General features: G+C 48.7%; 1 protein-coding gene across 12 annotated transcripts in view; it reads right to left on the bottom strand.

The window, feature by feature from the left end:
* Mgat3 (beta-1,4-mannosyl-glycoprotein 4-beta-N-acetylglucosaminyltransferase) overlaps positions 1-22018 on the bottom strand; it is a 42763-nt gene that overhangs the window by 5460 nt on the left and 15285 nt on the right. For 3 of the 12 annotated variants that reach the window (XM_087556039.1, XM_087556043.1, XM_087556041.1), the window contains one exon: positions 10787-10891. The gene's annotated coding sequence lies outside the window, so the exon portion shown is untranslated. 12 annotated transcript variants of the gene reach the window in all.

Below are 22018 nucleotides of genomic sequence, written 5' to 3'. Positions count from 1 at the left end.
CTCAGACCTTCCACCTCTAATGTCTGTGTATCACAGGAAGGCAGTTAAGTCGGTTACTAGTGACCCGTGAATATGGGCTGGAGAGATGACTCAGGAGAGATGATTCACAGGTTATGAGCACTGGCTGCTTCCCTAGAGGACCCAGGTTCAAGTTCAGCCCACATGTGGAGGCTTGAAATGTAACTCCAGTTCCAGGGAGCCTGACACCCTAACACATACATGCAGGCAGAACACCAATGCACACAGAATAAAAATATTTAAAAAAAAATCATTTGGAGGGGGGAGAGAGAGAGGGTGGGGAGCGCACGCTGTGACAAGGTCTATACTTTATTTTTTTATTTTATTTTATTTTATTTATTTTATTTATTTTTTATTTTAAAGATAGGGTCTCTATTATTAGTCCTGGCTGTCCTGGAGCTCACTATGTAGACCAAGAGGGGCTCAAATTCACAGAGATCTGCCTGCCTCTGTGGGCCAAGGGCTGGAGATTAAAGGCTTTTCATGCACTACTGCACCCAGCCCAACTAGTTTTAAACTAAAATTGGACCAGAGTTAAATTTCTCTCCTCTCTTCTTCTCTAGATGCAGAATGATCTCCAACTGAGGACAGCTACTCTGAGTTCAGAGTTTGGAATTCCTCCCTTTATTTCTTTATTTTTGTTAACTGGGGCCTACAATCTGCTTTCTCCACAAGTAAGAGTTTAAAAGTCCACATTTAATCTGCCTCCCAGTGCTGGGATCAAAGGAGTGCACAGTCACCAACACCTATAGATAGCATATCTTTCAGTTCCACCCTGAAGCTGTCAGGAACGGGGGGGGGGGGGGGGGGGGGACAGTAGAGTGGGGAAACCTGGGAAAAGAACCATGAGAGGAATGGTTTACTTTTTCTGAGTTTCTGGGGTTTGATAACAGGCCGTGCGTGCTCAGGCACTGAGCTCCATCCTCTGCCCTGACAGGAGCATTTTAAAGAATGACCACAAATGCCAAAGGCTAAGATTCTGTCCCAGGCGCTCCCTGCACAAGCTCGTCCACGTGCAGTCTAACAACTCTGAAAGAAATACATTCTCTGCTAGGGGTGGTGCGGGGGGGGGGGGGGGCTGGGGGGGAGGGAGAGGCACACATGCTTAGCCTGCTGGAGGCCCCGGGTGGCACTCCCAACACCAAACTCCACCAAAATAACATCAAATCGAAATAATGGAGTTTCGTTAATAGTGACACGCTGGTGTCTGTTTCCTCTCCGTAGAATAATAGTAGAGAGGCCTGGGGCTGGGGATTTAGCTCAGTGGTAGAGCCCTTACCTAGGAAGCGCAAGGCCCTGGGTTCGGTTCCCAGCTCCGAGAAAAAAAGAACCAAAAAAAAAAAAAAATAGTAGAGAGGCCGAGTGGATAGACCAACATCTCTATCCACAACCAGAAGCTATTTGAGAAATTAAATGGTGCCAATGAATAGCAAGTGGTTAGTTCCCACATCTCGTGAGTACAGAGATTCATTTAGCAAAGCAAAGGAAATGAAAAGGCTGGGCGTGTTTTGTGGAATTTAAAAGGAAAGGAAAGATCTATTCCTATTAACTTGAAAGTCTTTTCAATTCATTATTGAGTCAGGAAAACAACTGGATTGGACCTAGTGTCTAACGTGCTGAGATTTGTGAGTCTTAAGCCAAGAACAAAGAAATCCACTCTGATTGTCCACACCCAGAAACCAGTCTGTTTATTTTTTTTTCATTTATTGTTGTTAATGCTGTTGTGTGTTTTGCTTAGTTTTGGTTTTTGCTTTGTTGGGTTTTCGTTTGTTTGTTTGGGTTTTTTGTTGGTTTTGTTTTGTTTGTTTGTTTGTTGTTTGTTTTGTTGGTCTCATTGTATAGCTTTGACTGGTGGCCTGGAACTGCGGTGTAGACCAGGCTTGGCCTTGATCTCAAAAGACATCTGCCCACTTCGGCTTCCAGAGTGCTGGAATTAAAGGTCTGGGTCAACAGGCCTGATTGGCTGTTTGAGGCAGTGTCTCACAGTTTAGCCCTGCCTGTCCTGAAACTCACAACATAGACCAGACTGGCCTCGAACTTATAAAGATCTACCTGCCTCTGCCTCCTGAGAGTTGGAGGCCAGCCTGGTGTAGAGTGGGTTTTAGACAGTCAGGGTTACATAGAGAAACCCTGTGTCAAAATAAATAAATAGAGGGTTGGGGATTTAGCTCAGTGGTAGAGCGCTTGCTTAGCAAGCGCAAGGCCCTGGGTTCGGTTCCCAGCTCCGAAAAAAAGAAAAGATAGATAGATAGATAGATAGATAGATAGATAGATAGATAGATAGATAGACAGACAGACAGACAGACAGACAAGAAAAAAAGAAGGGTTGGGGATTTAGCTCAGTGGTAGAGCGCTTGCCTAGCAAGCGCAAGGCCCTGGGTTCGGTCCTCAGCTCCAGAAAAAGAAAGAAAGAAAGAGAGAGAGAGAGAGAGGGAGGGAGGGAGGGAGGAAGGAAGGAAGAAAGAAAGAAAGGAAGAAAGAAAGAAAGAAAGAAAGTAAGTAAGTAAGTTAGTTAGTTCCTGGCCTTTAGCAAGCTCCTGGGACCTGGGCATGGAGTTTCTGGAGCACAGTAGGTACAAAGTAAGCACAGTAAACTTTCAACCACTCAAATGCTCCAGGCTGGAAACCTCCAGCAGGATCTTCCCTTAGCTGTGTGATCAGCAGGCACACCATACTCGATCTAGAGTCTCCCTCTCTTTTTAATCTTTTTGTCACTGCCTCAAATATATTGTGTGGGCTAAAGCAGCATATATGTGAAGTGGGATAAAGAAGCATCTGGCCTCAGGGCCTCAGTTAAGTCTCTCGGCCTTTCAAGGGGTCACCGTGACCAGTTTTTACTGATGGGGAAACAGACTTGGAAGGACAGTAAGACTTTGCCCAAAACACCATGACCGTGATGAGTCACAGCTCATAAAATGACTGCTGGTCCCCAGGCAAACCTGTCTCTCTCCCTCAACAGTACAGGAGATCCAGGTATAGTTAACACTGAGGAGCACATTGGGCCCTGTTGCCATGGTCCTGTTGCAATGTTTCTGCCTCTGTTACCATGTTGCGATGTTTCTGCCTTTGTTACCATGTTGCAATGTTTCTGCGGCTGTTACCAAGCTTCACTGAGGCCTGATGCCTCACACCAGTTTCTGTCCTAAGCATGCTATGTGCACAGCCTCATACAATCTTCCCAACACAAAGCAGGTACCCGGGTCAGCCTCATATACATGAAGAAACCTTAGCAGAAGAATGAACTAATGTGTACAGTGCTGACTGATCAGTAGGGTACTTAATTGAAAAGAGACAGCGGTGGCATTTTTGCTGGTGAGAGAGCTCTCTTGAGCCATTCCACCTCCTAAGTTGAACCCAATTGGGATGACAGAGTCCACCCAGAGAACATGCAGTGGGCAGCCGCCATGGTCACCTCAGCCCATATCTCTATGTGCCAACACCTAGCCAACCACTGAGAACCTTCAGGGACAAACTCTGCCCCAGGGGAGTTTCCTGTCAGTGTGGGATGAATCACTCACACAATACCCTGCAGGACAGAGTTCTGCCCTGGGAAGTAATGAAGCAGAATTAAAGGATAGGTGGGTACAGGCACAGACTCATGGGCTGGCCAGACGGGCTCCCTGAGCAGTGAACTGATGGGTCAAATGACTGGATTAAGGGACATCTGGAGAACTGAACATCTAAGAGAGTATTTCTGGAGGTTTGACTGGGAAGGCAGAGAGAAAAGGGTGCAACCTCTGTTCAGGGGAGGACACCAACCAATGGGAAGGGGTCTAGAGGGAACGAAATGGCAGAGCCTGGGGAAGTTCCTTTCTTCTCCTCCTGCCGGCCTTGGGACTCCAGGGCTCAGATCAGCAGTTTCTCAAGTTCCCCGAGTTCCCCGTCTTTTGGCAAACTGAGAATCACACCACTCGCTTTGTGCATCTGTGGCTTAGACTCAGACCTCGCTGGGGTCAGGGAAAACAATAGGAGGACGTAGCCAGATCATGCAGGGTTCATGGCCAAGGTCAGGGGTGTAGATTGGGCTGGCAAGAAGGTTAAGCAGGTAAAGGAGCTTGCCACCAAGCCTGGTGACCTAAGCTTCATCACTGGGATTCACGTGGTGGGAGAACCAACTCTGGCAAGTTATCCTCTTACCTTCACACCTGCTTCGACTTCGCCCTCCATAATTGCCTTCCAAGGTGGCAAAAGGGAGGGCGGTGGACAGAGGGCTCTGACAAGAGTGGCAGGGAACTGTCAACTCGGGGAGGTGTGTTGATTAACTGGATGGGAGGTAGACTGGCTTTGGGTAGCAGCCACTCTGCTGTCTGCATGGGGGGTGGGAAGTGACCTGAACAGGGACTCCCAGCAGCATGCCTGAAGCTCTTACTTTCCTCAGATAAGAGATCCAGATAAGAGCACAGGTCACTGTCACACAACTGTCAGAAGTGGAGGCCCTAGGGACACCACCCCACTCCTACCTTGCTCCTCAGGATGTTCCAGACTTTGGGAACCCAAAGATCCCAGGAGTTGCCTGAGAACCAAGTTCAACTGATGAAGGATTTGACCTCCAGAGAGCTGAGCCACTGCCCTTGGGGGCCAGGCAGGCAGCTCTCTGAGGACAAAGTCCTTGGGGCCCTTCTGCAGAGACTGATCCTAGAGCTCAGAGGCTTATAGTAGGTCCCACTAAAGCCATAAAAATTCTTCAATAATCCCTCAGGGGCTTCCCAGAACCTTCTCAAGGTATTCACTGTCACTCACACAAGTACAGATGGTCCCACCCAACCCCCAGCTCTGCCATTTGCTGTGTGCATGGCCTTGGGCTTCACTGTCTTGTTAGCGTTTGTATAGAAATTCACACAAAGGGCCTAGCTCAGTCAGTATGTGCTCGGTCCACGCCAGCTCTTAGCCTGAAATTTGTCCCTGGATAGACTGCCTGCAGGTAAGGGGTTCACAGGAACAAAACTCCAGCCCAGGGACGTGCTATCCTGTCTCAAAGCAACGAGAAACAGAGTTGGGGCTCTGCTGTAGAGACCGGACAAAGCCTGAGCCGGCTGAGGCAGGTGTGAGCTGGAGAGTGACACCATGCCCCAAGGGACCCACTGTGCCAGCTGCACCCTGCCCCTGGGACTGAGCCTCCTGGCTGAGTTGGTAAAAGGGTGGAGATGAGCTGCTTCCTGGACACCGGAGGCTGAGGCCAAGCCAAGAAGGTGTCAGTAGGACAGTGGCAAATCTGATCCAGGGAGATCCTCTCCCCCTTCTACCTCTCTATTCCCTCGCACACACCATTTTCCTTGGCTCTTATTGGAAAGTGACATGAAGAAGAAATCTGACCAAATGGAGCGGCACAGCTGTGAGTTGGGTTCTCTAGACAGACGGCTCAACAAGAGAGACACACAGAGGACTTATTGGGCGAAGTGGCTCACATGGTTTCGGAGATTAGCCTGTGAAATGGCGGCATGTGTCTGCAAAGTAGAGACCCTAGTGGGCATGTTGTGTGGTCCAGTCCAAGTCCAAGGAACCCTGGTGTGATTCCCACTCCCAGGCTGAGAGTTGGAGAGTTCAGAAGCCACTGGTGTGAGCCCTGGAGCCCCAAGGCCAGAGCATGAAGAGTTCTGGGGTCCAAGGGCAGAAGTGCCCCAATCCTGGAAGACAAGAATTCAGTCTCTGCCCTTTTTGTTTGCTCCAGACCCCTATTCCACTGAACAGTGTCCTCCATGCTGAGGGTGGAGCTTTTCCCCTCACCTGTGTTTCTTAATACTGTTAGGGTAACACAGTGACCTGCCATGACCTCAGAGTCAGGCTCAGCTTGAGTCCAGCCAGTAGCCCTGGAGGTTGTGATTGGATTCATGCAGTAGCAACTCTAGGGGACAGCCTGACAGGTGTCACTCACTGGGTATCACTTAGCGACAGAGGTGCCTGTGGAGCTCTCCGTGGTCCTGAGCTGGCCTGAGCAGATCAGGATCTTAGTTGGGATCTGGTGTTCCCTTGACTGCCCTTGTCCTAGCTCCTGCTGACTGGCCTCTGCTATAGTATAGATTGTTCATGACCTAAGAGTTATTCCCCTGTATGACACCCAATGACCCTGCCTCCCTCCCTGCCCCTTGATGCCTGGATCTCTGGTGTTCTTAGCTCTGGGCTAGCAATGAGGTCTCTGGTTCTTCTAACTGGGAGAAGGGACCAGATTCATGGTAGAAACATGGTCAGGCCAACAACTGTAGGCAGTACTGGGGTGTGCATGGAGCGGAATAAGAAGGCAAAATGCAGCTCAGAAACACCTTCAGGAATTCTGCTTGGTTCATCTGCTCTAAAGATTATCCCGACTTTGTGCTAAGGTCTGCCCTGTGCTTACCTTCCAATCTATTCTAGGGTTTGCACAAGGTCCTCTAGCACTCTGTCTGCTTCTGGGGTCTGTGAGCAATCTGCATGTCCAGCAGTTCCTGAGGCACAAGACAGTCTGTGGCTACAAAGGGCAGATCCATACGCTGCCTGTGAGTTTCTTGGTTTCTCCTTCAGGGGTCTGTGGAAAGGGCTGGAAGCCTGCCCAGGCACACAGTAGGTGTGCATTCCTGGTTACTGTTAAGCCTGGGAATTAGCTGTGTACTCTAAGGCAAGTCTCTTTGCCTTTCTGAGCCTGTCTCCTTGGATGAAAATATATTCTTTTAGAGCCCCATGGGCAACCAGAAGAAGCTATGGTGTTGAAGCATTCTCTAGGGCGCCTGGTGCCAGAGGCTGCTCTGTAAATGCTCACTTTGTTGTCTCCTGCCAGACATTGGGATGTAGATGTTCCACTGAACGTGCCTTGTTCTGGAAGGCTTTAATAAAGGACTGGGCCAAATGGGAGCTGCTTACCACAGGCAACTGACACTGATCACCCTGCAGCATCGTTTGAGTATCTCACGAGGCTTCAGGACCTTGAGCCAGGCATCTCTAGTCTCTACTCTTAGCTCCAAAAGGCCCCTAAGTAGGAATTCTGCCCAGTGTGTGGGGAGATGGCTCAATGAAAAAAGTGTTTGCTGCACAAGCATGAAGACCTACGTCTGATCCCTGGCATCGATGTAAGGAGCTGGGCACAGCTTTGTGTACCTGTAACCCCAGAACCGTTAAGGTAGAAACAAGTGATTCGCAGAGCGAGCTCAGCAGCCAGCACAGCCAACCAGCTAAGTCCAAGTTTTAATGAGAGACCCTAACTCAGAAGATAAGGTGGAGAGTGACTGAAGATGTTGACATCTGGCTTCTGTATGCACACATACATATGTGTACACACACACACACACACACACACACACACACACACACACTCAGGCATAAACACATACACACACCCCACACATAATAAGGGAGGATACTGCCTACGCCCTCATTCCAAGCCAGTGTTCTGCCAGTGTGCCTTGGTCTTCACTCATCCAACTGGCAACACATCCATCCCTTCCAAGCCTTCCCTGGTCTCTGAAGACACACGGAGATCCTCTTGACTTAAAGCTTAATGGCCCCAGGAGTAACAACAGGCAGACTCCTGAGGCTTCAGGATTCAAAGAGAGGCTGACACTGGGTTTGTGTCTTCACTTCTCATCCTTATCCATTCCTTGATGAGTACACATCGGGTTGGGCTCCACAGGTCATGGCTATACATAGTGATCAAGTGGTCACTCTGGCCCATATATCATCCAGTTTCCTAAGCCTCTGTGATGATTTGTATATGCTTGGGCCAGGGAGTGGCACTATTAGGAGTAGGTGTGTCGCTGTGGGTGTGGACTTAAATACCCGAGTCCTAGCTGCCTTCTCTTAGAAGCGTTCAGATGAAGATGTAGAGCTCTCAGCTCCAGCTATACCGTGCCAACCTGGATGCTGTCATGCTCCTGCCATGACACTGGACTGAGCCTCTGAACTTGTAAAGCAGTCCCAATTAAATGTTGTCCTTTATAAGACTTGACTTGGTCATGGTGTCTGTTCAAAGCAGTAAAACCCTAACTAAGACAGAAGTTGGTACCAGGGACTTGGGTATTGCTGTGATAGGCCTGACCATGCTTTTGTTCGGAAGAATGTGGATTTTGGGACTTTGGATTTGGAAAGCAGTGGGGCTTAGTGGGCTATCCTACTAAGAATATAAAAGACTTTGTTGTTGTGATCAATTTGAACTGTGCAGGCCTGGCCCAAGAGGATTCAGTGGAGAATTTCAGTATGTGGCCTAGAGACTGTTTTGTGGTATTTTGGTAAAGAAGTGGCTGCTTTCAAGCGCAAGGCCCTGGGTTCGGTCCCCAGCTCCGAGAAAAAAAAAAAAAAAAAAAAAGAACCAGAAGTGGCTGCTTTCTTCCCTTGTCTGAAAAGTCTACATGAGACTAAGGAAAAGAGATTTATATTAACTACATTGACAAAGGAAGTCTCAAAAAAGCCCAGCATTAACTTTATTCTCTGGTTAAGTCTCATGAAGAGCATTTTGAACAAATGTAGCAAGCTTAGAAAGGAAAAATATAAAATATATAGTTCAAGTATTAAAGGGGCACCAGGAAGTGGAATGGAGCTGAAACTTGTGTTCAAGGAGATTAAGTTGAATTAAGGGAGTGGTAACCTTGGGGCAAGATCCCACTCAGCTAAGTATAGGACCAGGCATGGTGGTGCACGCCTTTAATTCCAGGAGACTGAGGCAAGCAGATCTCTGAGTTTAAGGTGTGAGCGTGCAACAAAGCAAATTTTAGATCCAGATGTGGTGTGACACACCTTTAATCCTGGCACTTAAGAGACAGGCATGAGTTCAAAGTCAGTCTACAGAGCAAGTTCCAGGACAGCCAAGCTTAGGCAGTGAAGGAGTTGGAAAACAGAAAGCTGGTGATAATGTAATAGAACAAGAAAGTCATGTTTCAGCTCCAGGAAGCAGCGAAACTCAGCAGCTTCAGCCATGTGGCTCTGGCTTTAGAGTCAAGAGAAAGAGACTACATGGACAATTGATGCTGGTCAGCTAGAGCTAAGAAATTAGTGGGTGGTGATTAAGAAAAGACCAACATCATTGAGGCGAAATCTTTTGGGAAATGTTTTCTGAAAGCACAAAGAAGCTGTGTTCCAGACATAGCCAAGGTTGTACTTAGTGCTACAGCTATACTTGGTAATGTGAGAGTCACCCAGGTGGTACTGGTTTTGAAGACATGAAGGGGTCATGAAGAGCAGCTGAGTCTTGGCACTGTGAGAGGTCATGGAAGGCCATTGGTGAAGGTGCAGCCTCAACTGCAGTTGATGGCCCAGGACTGAATGGGTCTTGCAAAGGAGGCTTGGCATCATGAAGAGAGCCTATGAGAGGCTTGGTGAAGCCTAGTTGCAGAGAAAAATTCCAGTGTATTGGAGATGCCAGTACCATGGGATGATCACCAAGAACAGCAGTGGCAGTGGAGTCGATCAACCTGAGCTTAGAGTGCTACAGAGGGCAGAGCTAGAGAAGTGACACCAGCCTTTTGGAGGAGCCCAGAAGATTATGTGTGGATCCCAGACATTGAAACAAGAAGCTTGTAACATTGAAGTTGCCTTGGAGACTCAAGATGTTTGAGACGCCAGAGCTGTGGGCTATCTGCTGAAGAAAGCTACCAACAGTGAGTGGAACCAGCACAGGAGAAAGAAGTTTGTTGCAGTCAAAAAAAAATGAAAAAGGAGTTGGGAGAGCTGAAGATTGCTTTGATATCAGATATGGAAATGCAGAGTTTGAAGTATGCCCAGCTGGTTCCCTGTCTTGCTTTGGGGATTACAGCTGAGTGATTTGATGAATCTCAGAAGAGACTGTGAACTTTGTTAACATTGTTGAGACTGTTACAGACTATGGGAACTTTGGAAGTTGGACTAAATGTATTTTGTGTTATACTATGTTTAGGTATGTCCCCCATAGACTTATATGTTTGAACAAGCCTATGGGGGTGGGGGTCAGGAAATGGAATGTGATGGTTTGTATATGCTTGGACCAGAGAGTGGCACTATTAGGAAGTGTGGCCTTGTTGGAGGAAGTGTATTATTATGGGCATGGCTTTAATACTCTAGTCCTAGCTGCCTGGAGGCCAGTCTTCTCTTAGAGGTCTGCAGATGAAGATGTGACTGACCTCTCAGCTTCTCCTGCACCATACCTGCCTGGATGCTGCCACGCTCCCACCCTGATGATAATGGTCTGGATCTCTGAACCTGTAAGCAAACCCTAATTAACTGTTGGCCTTATAAGAGTTGCCTTGGGGATTTAGTTCAGTGGTAGAACGCTTGCCTAGCAAGCGCAAGGCTCTGGGTTCAGTCCCCAGCTCCGAAAAAAAGAAAAAAGAAAAAAGAAAAAAAAAAAAAAAAAAAGAGTTGCCTTGGGGATTGGAGAGATGGCTCAATGGTTAAGGGCACTGGTTACGGGGCTGGGGATTTAGCTCAGTGGTAGAGCGCTTACCTAGGAAGCGCAAGGCCCTGGGTTCGGTCCCCCAAAAAAAAGAACCAAAAAAAAAAAAAAAAAAGAGCACTGGTTACTCTTCTAAAGGTCCTGAGTTCAATTCCCAGCAACCACATAATAGCTCACAACCATCTGTAATGGGATCTGATGCCTTCTTCTGGTGTGTCTGAAGACAGTTTTATATATATATTATTTTTTTAAAGTTGCCTTGGTCGTCATGGTGTCTGTTCACAGCAGTAAAACCATAACTAAGATAGCCTCTGTAGTGCCAAGCTCTGCTGCTTCAAATGCCTGAGAAAAACTAGGGATTGGCTCCAGAGCAGAGCCAAGCCTGGTGGAGATCAGCTTGCTTAGAAGAAACAGAAGCCTTGGGGTACTTAAGCCACTCACCCAGCCACATAACTGAAGTGGAAATTTCTGGTTTCTTTAACAACTTAGTTGGGTCACTTGATGTTTTTCTGGAAACTGTCTTGTGAGAGGGCATGTGATGTTTTGCTGAGGAAAAAAAAAGACACGTGGTGTTTAGGAAGAATATAAATGGAACCCCACAAACAGTGAGAGGATACTCTTGCTTTGCTACACCGTGCAACATTTCACAAGTCTTCACTTCATAAAAATACACCAAAGAACTTCTTGTGGCATTCTAACTGGTTCTGGCCACTTCTGCTGACTCATGCTGATTCTGCAGAGCCTTGCTGTTTCTGCTGCATCATGCTGTTGCTACTTACTGACTCTTGTTTGCTGTTTGCTATTGAACTGGACTGCTGGTATCTTGACAATGAAGAGTAGAAACACCCCTGAAGAACTATTTCTAACCAGGTCTACAACCTCCTTTTCCCTATTAACCTTCTTTTTTTTTCATATTCTTTTTTTTTTTTTTTTTTGGTTCTTTTTTTCGGACCTGGGGACCGAACCCAGGGCCTTGCGCTTCCTAGGTAAGCGCTCTACCACTGAGCTAAATCCCCAGCCCCCTATTAACCTTCTTTCTCCTCTACCTCTCACCGGTGGGCTAGATTGAAGCATCTAAGGACCCTAAGGTAGGTTTTGAAAAGAAAAAAATCTAAGCATAGAGGTGGTGCCCAATGTGGCCTAGGTTTAAGGGGTAACTTCACTTCTAAGGTAGTAGAGGAATTACCAAGTTTTGATGGGTTGGCAAGGTTGTTTAAGGAGGTGAGTAAAAATAGCAGCTACTGCAACTGGGTGGTTGCCTGCCTTGCTCCCTGAGGGGGTTTTCTGGTTTTGCTTCATAGTTTTCATGTATATCATTTTGAGAAAGATTGGGGGGAAAGTCGAAACTCTGAAGGTTCATTCAATTTTCTTATCTTAGAAAAGATTGCAGAGTTGGCTTTGCAGATAGAGGTAGAAACACTTGGAAAGCAAAACGAGCCAGTGAGAGAACAGGGTTCAGGCTTAATGTCTGAAACCAGGAATTTACTGCACAATGAAAGAGGGCAGCAAACTAGGCTGCAGGGCAGACTGCCACTCTGCCCTGCTCCACGAACTTTCACTGCCAGGTGCCCAGAGCACTTCTGTGAGACAAGGAGCCAGGGAGGGCAAGATTTGTCTGGGGCTACACAGGAATCTTCAGCTTTTCCAATCATTGTACAGCACATGCCCACTAATGATGGCGGTCATACTTATAATGAGTTTACCTGGTGTCCAATGGAAATGCATTTTAAAGAGGCTGTTGTAGTGTATGGCTTGCAGTCTCCATTCATTAAAAAAATGCTAACAGTTACACAGCATAGAGTTATTCCCCATGTCTGGAAGGGATTGGTGTCAGTGGTGCTAGAAGCTGGTCAACAATCACACATTATCATGCAAAGAAATGAAGCTAACAGAAGCCAAGATGGCCAGGCATCCTTTGGTAGCTAATAGACAGATCTGAGTACTCTCTAGTGGGGCTGTAGGCTGGGGTCCTGCTCCAGGATAAACACAAATATCTGGGCTGAGGAAAGCCCAGGATACCCAGTCCATTCCCTGGCTCACCCAGAGGGGAAAAGTCTGCTCCAGGGGAAAAGGTGTTGTCAAAGCTGTCAAGGACACCTGCCTGCTTGGATGGTCTTTGCCATCCTGTTTACCATGGGACAACTGCCACTGTGCCTTATGTGGGCAAAACCATCAAAGTCAGGGAGGTGAAAAAAACTACAGGGAGGGCAGTTTTTGCCCAACCTGTGCTCCGGGGTGCCCAGACCAGACCAGACCACCTAGATCCCATAGAGATCCCTTGGCTATTTTAGTTCCAGAATAAAAAGCTCACTGACAGCTCTCAATCTTGCTACCCCACAACCATCTGCACCCTGACTGATTCCTTCCCTTCCTCCAAGCCCTCATTAGCCTGACTTCAGCATCCTGCAGGCTACCTCAGAACTCTTCTACAGAAGGGGCTGGCAAGTCCTTGAGAGAGCTGCCCTGCCAGGACTTTGACCTTCCCCCATACTCCCTACCCAGCAGTGGAGACAAAGGACAATTCTACTGTTGCCAGAGGCAAGCAGATTAGTCATGACCAAAGGCTAGCTGTGGTCAGAAGCCTTCATGGCTTTTACTGTGAGCCAATGAAGCAGTGACTCTTGAGAGCCCCGATTTCCATGACCTACCTGTGGTTTGCCTAATTCATGCTAAAGTGACACGTACCACTTACCACAGCCTTGATATAAATGCCAGGCACCAGCTAGGAAACTTCTACATGCTTTCCCCTTCCTCCCTCTGAGGTAGAGCCTACACTCCCATTTTACACATGAGGAAACTGAGGCTCAAGGGGGTTAAAGCAGCTGGACTCACTCACCTGTCCAGACCCACTGCCCTTCAGGGCTTGAGACCCACACTCCATCCTACGTGGTTAGGAAGGAGGCAGACCTTGGCCACAGGCTCTAGGAGGCAGTAAGCAGGGTGAACCTGGTCAGCTTATACCTGAGGATGGGTCATATGGCCAGCCTTATTGTTGTTCAACAGAACTCCCTGTGACAATGGAAATGGACCTGGACTACACTGTCCAATACAAGAGCTACTCATCACATGCAGTTACTGAGCCCAGGAACCTGACTCTGATAACGGAGGAACAAAGTAATTCCTGTAGCTACATGCACTGGGCACTATTGTATTAAGCTTGCAACTGATCAGCCTAGAGAGAATGGAGGCAGAGAGGCAGGTAGGTTGGTTATACTGGCCCTGCTAGATTGATGGGGGCAGATGAGGGAACAGCCAGCCCGAGTGAAGGGAAAGACCTGAGTGTGGGATGGTTGTGGGCTAAGGTCCTAGCAGACTGTACCTAGTCCAGTACAGTCTAGGTAACTGTGATGGTTTGAAAGAAAATGGCCCCATAGGAATGAGCCCATAAGGAATGTTAGGAAATGTGGCTTTCTTTGTTGGAGGTGTCACTAGGGGGCGGGCTTTGAGGTCTCAGATGCTCAAGCCAAGCCTAGTGTGGCTCTCTTGTTCTTCCTGCTGCCTGTCCATCTGAATGTAGAACTCTCAGACACTTCTCCGGCACCAGGTCTTCTAGTACCCTGCCATCCACAGTTCCTGCCATGATGATGATGGACTGAACTCTGAAACTGTAAGCCAGCCCCATGAAATGGATTCCTATGTAAGAGCTGCCATGGTCACAGTGTCTCTTCATGGGGATAGGAACCCTAAAACTAAGACAGAAGTTGGTACCAGAGGCTGGGACATTGCTGTGATAGATAGGCCTGATCATTCTTTTGTTTAGAGGAAGGACTTAGGGTTAGAAAAGCAGTGGAAAGGCTTTGAGCCATGAAGATGGCGGTGCTGAGGGTGATTTGAACTATGGGAGCCTGACTGAAGAGGTTTCAGAGAATTTCAGCTATGTAGCCCAAAGACCTTTCTTGTAATATTTTGGTGAAGAATGCAGCTGCTTTTTGCCCTTATCCCCCCCCCCCAAAAAAAAAAAATCCGCCTGAGGCCAAACTGAAGAGTTTTGGATGAATTGCTTCGGCAGAGGAATTCTCAAAATGGCCTAGTGTCAACTCTGTTGTGTGCTTACTAGTGGTCACTCCTAGGCAGATCGATAACGAAATGGAGCAAGCTGAGCAAGGAAAAGTAGGAAGTGCACAGTTTGAGGAGAAAGGGGGTACTAGGAAGTGGAATGGAACTAAAATCCTGTGTTCACGGACATAAACAGATTAAAGAGAATCCTGATGTTTAATGAACTAAAGGGAGTAGGTGACCTCAGGGCAAGACTGCACCCAGCTAAGCTTCTACCTGGTGAAAAGGAAACAAAGAACCGTCTAGGCATTTAATCCCACCTTTAATCCCAGCACTCCAGAGACAGAGGCAATTGGATATCTGAGTTCAAGGCCAACATGATCTACAGATGGAGTCCCAGAACAGCCAAGCTTAAGCCGTGAAGGAATCCATCAAAACCAGAAAGCTAGTGAAGATGTAATCAGGCCCCAGCAGACTGGCCATGTGGCTCTGGCTTTAGAGTCAAGGGCAGGAGAAAGGGGTTACGGAATCTCCCTCCATGATTAAAGAAAGGCACCAAAGCCAAGCATGTGACAGGGGTGTCCTTGCATGGAGGCCTAGAGAATCCATTGTGTGAAGCCCAGGTAGTCTTGGAGACCCCAAGATGTTAGAGATGCCAGAGCCGTGGGATACCTGCTGGGGAAAGCTGCTAACAGGGGTGGAACCAGCCCAAGAGAAAGAAGTGTGCTGTAGTCAACATAGCTGAAAGGAGTCGGAGATCTGAAGGATGTTTTGACATCAGACATGGAGACGCAGAGCTTGGAGTTTAACCAGCTGCTTTTCCATCTTGCTTTGGTTCAGCACTTCCTCACTATGCTCTCTTCTCTCCATTTTGGAATGGTAATGTATATCCTGTGCCATCATATGCTGAATATCATATATGTGTGGTCTGCTTTTTTTTTTTTTTTTTTTTTTTTTGGTTCTTTTTTTCGGAGCTGGGGACCGAACCCAGGGCCTTGCGCTTCCTAGGTAAGCGCTCTACCACTGAGCTAAATCCCCAGCCCCTCTTTTTTTTTTTTTTTTTTTACTGTCTTTTTTTTCTTTTTTTTCGGAGCTGGGGACTGAACCCAGGGCCTTGCGCTTGCTAGGCAAGCGCTCTACCACTGAGCTAAATCCCCAGCCCGTGGTCTGCTTTTTGCTCTTGATTTTATAGGGGACTACAGTTAAGAGATCACAGAAGAGACTTCGAACTGTGGACTTTTAAACGGGTCAGAGGCTTTGATAGACTCTGGGGACTTCTAAAGTTGGACTGATGATATAGCCTCTGGGGACCACAGACAAGAATGTGTTGGCTTGAAAGAACCCATAAGGAATGGCACTGTTAGGGAATGTGGCTTTGTTGGAGTGGGTGTGGCTTTGTTGGAGGTGTGTCACTAGGGGTTGGGCTTTGAGGTCTCAGAGGCTCAAACCAAGTCCAGTTTGACCTGCCCTGCTACCTGCCAATCTGGGTGTAGAACACTAAGCACCATATCTGCCTGCTGTCATGTCATGATGAGAATGGCCTAAAATAAATGGCCAGCCTCAGTTAAGTCAGGTGGTGGTGACACATGCCTTTAATCCCAGCACTTGGAGGCAGAGGCAGGTAGATCTCTGAGTTCGAGGCCTGCCTGGTCACAGAGTGAGTTGTAGGACAGCCAGGGCTACACAGAGAAACTTTCTTTTTTTTTTTTTTTTTTTTTGGTTCTTTTTTTCGGAGCTGGGGACTGAACCCAGGGCCTTGCACTTCCTAGGCAAGCGCTCTACCACTGAGCTAAATCCCCAACCCCACAGAGAAACTTTCTTTGGGGAAGGAAGGAAAGAAGGAAAGAAGGAAAGAAGGAAAGAGGGAAGGAAGGAGAAAGGAAAAGAAAAAGAAGTACAGCTAGCCTTACCGTGTCTCCATCAACAGAACAATGGAGTCCACGGAAGGTCAGCAACCTGACCAAACTCATACAGGAGGTCAAACTCAGGTTTCTCATCATAGCCAGGCCTAGAGTGTGGGGATGGGTCTTCACCCTCTAGCTGTCTGAGGAACAAGGATCCCAGGGCAAATGAGAGACAGATAGATTCCCCATATGGACCTGTGATGAATGGGCCCTCACTACTACACACACACACAGACCTGCAGATGGTCAAGGGGAACAACATTCCAGAAAGAACAGGTCAGGAAGGGAAAAGGGTCCCTCCAAGCCCCTTTGCAGCCAGAGGTCGACAGGAGGTGGCCCAGACCAGAGCAGATGTGGATAAACCAAAAGAATGAGTCATGTGTTACTCTCAGAAATATGACCTTCCAGGTTGGGGATTTAGCTCAGCAAGCGCAAGGCCCTGGGTTCGGTCCCCAGCTCAAAAAAAAAAAAAAAAAAGAAAAGAAAAGAAAAGAAATATGACCTTCCTTCATGATTTCCGGCAGCAAGGAAGCATGACCTTCCACATATGCCATCGAAGTGCCCAAAGCAGAAGAGTCTGGACCTGGCTGGGATACAGGGAAGTTAATCCAAGGCCAAGGGGGACACAGGGACTAAAGTCTAGGGTACAGGTATGGGAGGATGAATAGGTAGGATGGCTACCTGGGAGCCGTTGCAGCAGAGGTCAGACAGAAGGATAAAACTAGAAAGAATCTCTTAGAAACATCAGCTGTCAATAAGAAAGCCACTGGCCAATGAGCTAAGGTAGAAAATAGAAGTTGGGACACTGTCCACAAGAGAGAGGATCTAGGAAACAGAGATAAAAGAGAGACTCAGGGAGAGCCACAAGAGATAAGACAAAAAAATGGACCAAGGGCCTGGAGAGATGGCTCAGGGGTTAAAAGCACTGACTGCTCTTCCAGAATTCCTGAGTTCAATTCCCAGCAACCACATGGTGGCTCACAACCATCTGTGATGGGATCTGATGCCCTCTTCTGGTGTGTCTGAAGACAGCTACAGTGTCCTCATATAAATAAAAATAAATACATCTTTCAAAAAATAAAACAAAACAACAAAAAAACAAACCAGGAGATGAATGAAAACCAGCAGGCGGACGACCTTGGAGATACACTGAGGGAGACGAGAAGAAGCAGGCTGGGACTGAAGGAAAGAAGGAGAGGTTAACTAACCAAATGGTAGACATAGAATAGTTTAAATGGGTTAAATAAGTTATGACCTAGTGGAGGAATGAGCCAAAGTTTATGGCCTAGACATTTGTTAGTAAATATTTAATCTCAGAGCCATCATTCTCGGAGCAGGACTTGGGAAAGGAAAAACAGTCTATTATTATTATTTTTTTTTTAACAAAAACCCTTAAAGAGCTCAGCTCAGAGGGACAGAGATGAGGAAGCTGAGGAGAGCATGAGGGTTAACGGGAGTCTTCTGAGGAGGACACATATAGCTAAGCCCTCTAACCAGGGAGGGGAGGACAGACTGCGGGAGAGCGGAATTGGGTCATCCCTCCCAGAAAATAGCACCTTCCTCATCCTTCTGTTCACGGCAGCTGACTCCTGGAGTATTGTCTGCTGCCAGACGCTGTGCGCCACCCTCTTCCCTCCCCTCTGGAGGACAGAGGCTCTGACACACAGCTGGCTGATAGCAGCCTGACATCTGCAGTTCTCAACCCATGCATCTCTCTGCCTCCAACCAGTGTGAGCGCCCATGGTACCTCCCTAGGCTTGGCTGCAGCAATTTTAAAACCACAGTTCACAAAGCCCTAAGTTCTCTGAAGATCTGAAGAGACAGCCAGCGCCTCCTCAGCTCTACCCTCAGGTACTTGCCATCCTGGACATCCTTACCATCTGTCAACTCACCCACAATTTGATGTGGGGAAGGGAAGTCACTGGTACGTCAGGAAGTTAGAGAACATCCAAGTTAGGAAAACCTGGGCTTCACAGGACTGACAGGACACTTGCACACAGTGCTGCCCCTAACATGACTGGTCCGTGCCCCTCCACAGGAACCTCCTTGCTTACATCTCACACCTTCCCTCTGTGTTTTACCCCAGTCCTGACCGCTGGCAACTCAGGCCATGGGCAGAAGGCTCCAAGTGATCCGGCTACTCAAGTGTTACCGTTTGCCTGCCTGACTCAAACCTCTCCCACCGCTCTCCAGTGACCTGCAAGTGTGAGAGGTCCGGGGACCTATCCTAAGACCACCCAGAGACACCCACAGAAACCTGCTCAGAGTAGATCATGTTGCATCCTGCCCCCGGCCACTCACCGCTACTTACAGCTAAGAGGCTAAGGCACAGAATCAAAGGACAAGCCCTCGTCCTCTTACCTTACCTGAGGCTTATGTTCTCCACCACTCCACCTGTACAGGGTCACTACCTGGGTCCCTACTTGCCATCTCTGCCCACCATTCCACCATATGGTACCTGTTTGGAGGCCCTCGGCTCAGTCCCAGCTTCTGGCTTTTGTAGCAGCCGATTCCTTCCTTGGTGTCCAGGGACAAACAAGATTATCAGTTGTGTAGCCACGAACTGATTTCAGCCAAGTCCATGCCAGCACAGCTGTCTACCTGGAATGGCTTCCTGGAGCCACCTCTTCCCAGGCCTCAGGTCTCCTTGTTTGTAAAATAGGCAAACAGGCAGCTGGGGGAAGGGGGGAGGGCAGCCCTACTCTCTGAGGAGCCAGGTGTTGGGCGAGGCAGGAAGCACCACCTGCCTTTTCCCTTCCTGGAGTTGTCATGGCCAAGTGCAGGTAACCAACCTCAGACCTCCCTCCTCTGAGCTCTACGCAGTCTCTGGCCACAACCTTCATCCTAGAAGACTATGTCCTACCCGCAAGGGATATTCTCAGAAGACCAAAGATAACAACTAAAAGATGTGCATAGCATGCAGGCAAGCTCTCCTCCTCTCTCTCTGCCTTTCTTTCTGTCAGTCTGTCTGTCTCTGTGTGCACTTGTGTTGGGACAGGGTCTCATGTAGCCCAGGCTGCTCTCCCACTTGTTATAGAGTCAAGGAATCCTCTTCTATTTTCCAGTCTTTCATTCCCAAGTGCTAGATTGGACCAAAATCTCTGTGTAGAGGGACCCAGGATGACAAGCCCAGGGTAAGAACTCTGCCTCCAGCTTAGTACCCACAGCTCCACGGTGGAGTGTGGCACAGAAGCTCTCCTTCCACAGGGGAACTGAGAGATCTGTGTGGTTGACCACAGATGAGACTTTAGAAGCCTAGAGGAGATCCTCAAGCAGCTGCTACACTACCTAGCAGTCCCATTTTGGCCTGGCCACAACCCTCATCCTCTGTGGTGGATATAAGTCAGACTTGAGCTTTGAAGGCGGCCAGCCAGAGTTCTAAGCACTCACGGGGGCCACCATGTTTTAACCCCGGCTCCACACGCAATGCTCCACTCATAGAGGTTTCTCTCTCCACTTCTACACCGCAGGACAGCCTCCACCTCCCTGAGGCAGTCTCCAAGCTCAGACCACTCAAAGGCCCTGGACTTCCAGGCAGTTGGCTGGGTAGCCTGACTCTTCAACTTCCCAGCAGGCTTTAACCACCAAGTCCTAACCCCGTCCCCCAAAACACACTCTAACATCAACACAATAAACATCCCACAAACCAATAACCAAACAGGATGCCCACAGGCAGGAGCCCCTTCCCCGTCTGTGTGTCAGGATCTCCATCTGCCAGATGCCACGGCATGTACTGGCCCAGCTGCCCATAGCTCCTCAGAGGAAAGGAGACATGGAGCTAAGACACCAAGACTTGCCTGGCAGACGCAGACCCTCCCCACTTCTGTAGTGAGAGGCTGGATAGAGCTTGAGGAGAGGGGCAGGGTTTGACCTTCAAAACAGGAGAGGCCAGAGAGGAACTGGGCAATCCGAGGAAGAGATTAATGATTAATGGCTTCAACTGGAAGAAGGTGAACCTGTCTCCTGTGAGATTCTGTGGAAGCTTGGGACCTCTGACACTCACTGAGCCACACTCACTCGAACTGATTCCAGGCGTCTTCAGAGTTCCAAAGGCCAGTGGGGGACGAATCTGACAGGGTCCCTGCCCCTCAACTCCCTGCTACCTACAAGCCTCAAGCCTCCCACAGTCAGAAAGGTGGCCCTGTCTTATCAGCAGTAGGAAACGAGAATGAAGGCAAATTCAACAGTCACACCGAGGCCAGCTCTGTCAAGAACCCCTTCCACAGCTATGCAATGAAGAACGGGGTGTTCCCTGCACTAGTAACTCCCCAGCACAGCATCAAGGGGCAGCTTGAGCTTGAAGTTGGGTAGTGTATTAAGAGTGGGTGCCTCTCAGTTTATTAAGGCCAGAGAGGATGGGACAAAAGAAACATTCTGGGCCCCCGTGGTAGTGTTGGGAAGCTCAGCTCTGAGTTGAAGGGATTTAAACTCAAAGCCTGTCCTTCCTCCATCCCCACCACCAAATGATCCTAGGCAGGTAACCTTAGAGTTCCTGTCTGCACAGTCAGATCAGCCAGAGACTCTCTTCACAAGGACTAGAGGAGATGACATTTAGGAGCCTTGACAAGGACCTGCTTTACAAGTTCCTGAGACTCGCTCTACATGTAGCCTCACCCTGTGTCTGGTAGGAAACTTGACCCCTCTTCCTCTTCTGCAACCCCAAAGCCAAGCTCACTGGCTTCCCTTTGCCTCCCTAACAGCCACAGGTCACTACAATGTCCCCACCTGGATGTCTCCCACTCTTAGCCCTGTTGCTCATGGTACATAACACCCAGAAAGAAACCCAGGTTGCTCTGGGTGGCCATAGATCCTGCCAAGATGGCTCTCACATCTTTGCTAAGTTCACGTTCCTCTTCCCTACCCTTCCTCCTCGGGCTAAGCTCACCCTGGAGTCCTCATGCAGGCTGTCTTAGCCTTCTGGTGCACTGTTACCTCAGCTCTCTGCGTGCAGGCAGCTCCTCTTTCTGATGTCACTGTCCAAGACCTTCCTGACCCCTGCCCCAACAACTAATTCTCCTCTGTCCCCCCCCCACCCCCCCAGGTCTCAACCCCAGAGTTCATCCTTGAGGGAGATGCTAGCCCTTGTTTATGTCTCTCTGCCTTCAGGAATGTCAACTGTAGGAGAGAAGGGTCAACTTCTGCCTTCCACTCCCACTGGCTTGGCTGGCCAGTAAACAACTGCTGCGGACTGGAACCAAACAGTGCGAGGACCCAAGGAACCCTGGGAAAAGGGTTCTTGTACAGAGTGACAAGCTCAGACCCACTCAAGGGTCCTCGGAGAATGGGCCCAGACACTAAGAACTCACATCCGATGGAACACCCTCCCTACTTCAGTGATGAGAACATCCCACCACCTTCCCCCTCCTCAGAACATCCCCTCAACCCCCTCTGCTGAGGCCCAGCAGTCTTGTCCCAGCTGTGCCAGCCCCTCCCACCCAGGCCTCCAGCCTCCAGCAACAAAGTACAAAAGGCCACTTTAGCTCCATCTAGCCCAGAGGGCTAGAGGTGGGAGGGGGTGCTCCCTACCCCTCCACTGTCCTCTCAAGACCTCTCTGTTGATGGAGTGAAGCCCCTTGCGAGGAAGCTTTGTTTCTTACACTGTCCTTGTGATATTGAGGTAGGGAAACGCATAAGATCAGGGACACGTGTCATGGCAGACACTCCTACAGGCATGGGCAGCCAAAAGGAAGTGACCGTGGCTGTGGGTTACACTGCCTGCCTCCTAGAAGACTGGCTTAGCTTCTGCAGGCAAGCTGCAAAGTGCTCTGAATGA

This window comes from Rattus norvegicus, chromosome 7 (assembly GCF_021556685.1).
Source record: "Rattus norvegicus strain SHRSP/BbbUtx chromosome 7, alternate assembly SHRSP_T2T, whole genome shotgun sequence".
NCBI classification, from domain to species: Eukaryota; Metazoa; Chordata; class Mammalia; order Rodentia; family Muridae; genus Rattus; species Rattus norvegicus.
The sequence above is the reverse complement of the archived record's forward strand: the minus strand, read 5'-3'. Positions and strand labels throughout refer to the sequence as shown.